Source organism: Ursus arctos, unplaced genomic scaffold, assembly GCF_023065955.2.
Source record: "Ursus arctos isolate Adak ecotype North America unplaced genomic scaffold, UrsArc2.0 scaffold_5, whole genome shotgun sequence".
Classification (NCBI taxonomy): domain Eukaryota; kingdom Metazoa; phylum Chordata; class Mammalia; order Carnivora; family Ursidae; genus Ursus; species Ursus arctos.
In genome coordinates, this window is record NW_026623067.1 from 63,739,583 (window position 1) to 63,742,443 (window position 2,861).

The window sequence follows — 2,861 nt, forward strand, 5'->3', positions numbered from 1 at the left end:
AAAATTCAAGAAGATTCAAGACGAATGTATGGTGAAATACTCTTCTCACCCCACCATTATGCTAAGCCCTAAAGTCAGAAAGATGAATAAAACATAGCCCCTAATCTCATAATCTCATAGCCCTGTGAATTTTGTCCTCAGGACTCAGGCTTGCCCTCTCTAGACAAAAATCTCAGGGACCCTGTCAGTTAGCTCTTATCTCTTGTATCTTCATCTTTTTTTTTTTTTTTTTTTTTGCTATTAGTTCCTAGCCTTCTGTCTGTCTATCTCTATCTATCTATCTATCTATCTATCTATCTATCTATCTATCTATCTATCATCTATCTATTTAAAGTAGGCTCCACACCCAATGTGGGGCTTAAACTCACCACCCTGAGATCAAGAGTTGGATGCTTTACCGACTGAGCCACCCGGGCACCCCCTGGTCTTCCATCTATAAGCAAATCCAAAACAAAGTGGAACCACAGCTCTTTTATCTCATCTCCCACTTTAGCTAGAGTCTAGAGAAAGCAATTCACATTCAGCATCTCTAATTCCTCAGCTTCTTAATTTCTTTATCAAACTAATATAACCAAAGGCTTAAAAAATGGTTGCATAAATTGAATGCTTACTATGTGCCTAGTGCTGTTTTTAGCCCTTTCCATGTGTTACCCAAGTTAATCCTGACAACAATCTGTAAGGCAGATAGTATTGTCTCCATTTTACAGATAAAGAAACCAATGCACAAATGAGTTTATGAAGAAAAGCACTAGTTTCCCTCACACCCCATCTTTTTTCATATTAGTTCTGCAGTCCATGGGCCCCTAGTTAAAACTGTTTTTGTGATTTGTTCTTCTTTTGGTTACCTCCATTTTTGTAAATATGTTCTTATTGCTATTGAAGGAGTGAACAAATTTAGACATTTTCCTTTGACTTCCCAGTATAAAAGATGAAGATTTAATTCCATGTATATTCCCCTAGAAGAAAGTTACATCGCTGTTCTCTCAGTTCTTTCTTTGATCAACCTCTATAGCTGTAAGCATCACACTTAACTCTCTTTTGTTCCATTAGTTATAAACAATAGTTCTTGCCTTTGTTCGATGAGAACATCAGTTCACCCCACCTTACACAAACTCCTCATCTATTACTTCCCAGTGTCATCTCTCTACCTTGCACTGGAATTCTTGCTGGTGTGACCTTATTCTTGAATCCTTTGGCGTTTTGCAATCATTTTCTCATTTGATCTCTCTGTGGTGCTTGACACCTTTGACTGTACTCCTTCAGCGTAGGTTTTCCATAGCATTCTGTTCTTAGTTCTCACCTCTTCTTAGATGATCTCATTAGTACATGTCTGCAGTAATCCAGACACCCTACAGTACTTTCCCCCCAAAACTGCCTAAGCCAAAGAATAGACAGACTGGGACTGAAAAATAGGGTTGAATATGACATCCCATATTTCATGGGCTGTCTATTCTGTGTGACTTGGTGAGGGAGTGAATGTGTGCATCTGGAAGAGTGAGTTGAAGGAAAAAGGAGGAGTTGAAGATAAGACCTAAGTCTCCAACTTCAGCACTGGGTTCCATTCACCACCATACGAGGTGAAACAGGTGATGTGGTTTGGAAAGAAATATAATAAATCAATTTTGGGGTATGGAATTTCTATTTCTTTGTTGTTTTCCACAATGTACAAACTACTGAAAGCATGTATTTGAAAACAAAATAGTTCCATAAATATGGGGTGCCTGGCTGACTCAGTTGGTACAGCGTGTGGCTCTTGATCTCGGGATTGTGAAGTCAAACCCTATGTTGGGCATGGAGCTTACTTCAAAAAAATAATAATTTCCTAAACAAAAGGAAACCTATTGGTTCAACATGTCCACCCTTTAATAGAAATACGTAGTCATATTAGTCAACAAATTTTTATGAAGCACCTATTTTATACCAGGCCTTAGGTAGGATAGATGTTAAAGAAATAGAGAAACGTATCATTTGGGAGACAGTTCTTTATGGATTTTTGAAGTCTTGGGGCAACTTTTTCTGAATTACGTTTTCAAGGCTATTTGTATAACAAACAGCCTTAGAAGACTAAGATAATGTCTCCCTCAAGGTCAGAGAGCCGATATATTTACTGTCTAGGGTAATAAAGATGTTTCCCTCCATGGCTAAGGTTGGATCGGTTTGCTATCAGTAACTTTTAAAGGTTGGGATTTCCTAGGGGCTTTTGGGTGGCTCAGTCAGTTAAGCTTCTGACTCTTGGTTTCGGCTCAGGTGGTGATCTCAGGGTCTTGAGATTGAGCCCTGTGTTGGGTACTGTGCTCAGCATGGAGTCTGCTTGAGAGTCTCTCTTTCCCTCTCCCAACCCTTCTGCCCCTCCCCCTGCTCACACTCAAACTCCCTCTCAAATAAATAAATTAAATCTTAAAAAAAAAAAAAGTGGGGATCTGCTAAATTCAGAGCTCCTACGTAGGGACACAAACCCATTGCATGCATAGCATAGCATCCTTCAGGGCCCTTCTGTCTGTCACTCCCATGGGATCTCGAGGGGCAAGGAAACAGATGCAAGCCTGAAGCTTAGGCTGCCTCTGCTATGAGTATTAAGGCCTTTTTTTTTTCTGACCTAGGAGTCTCATGTCTTTGGTCAGCACCTCTAAAACTGGCAGGCTAACTAGCTATCTTAGAAGTAAGGTAAAATCTCGAACAATTTACAGTCCTTGACAATGGCCAGCAGACAGTTGGATACATGATCTTGAGTTCAGAAGAAAACTCGGGGCTAAAGATGGCTTTGGGTGTCATCAGCACATAAGTGGTAATTAAGCCATAGTAGTGGATATGATCATCTAGGTTTGTGTTATCTGGAAAAAGGACTTCTTTCAGAGCTTTGA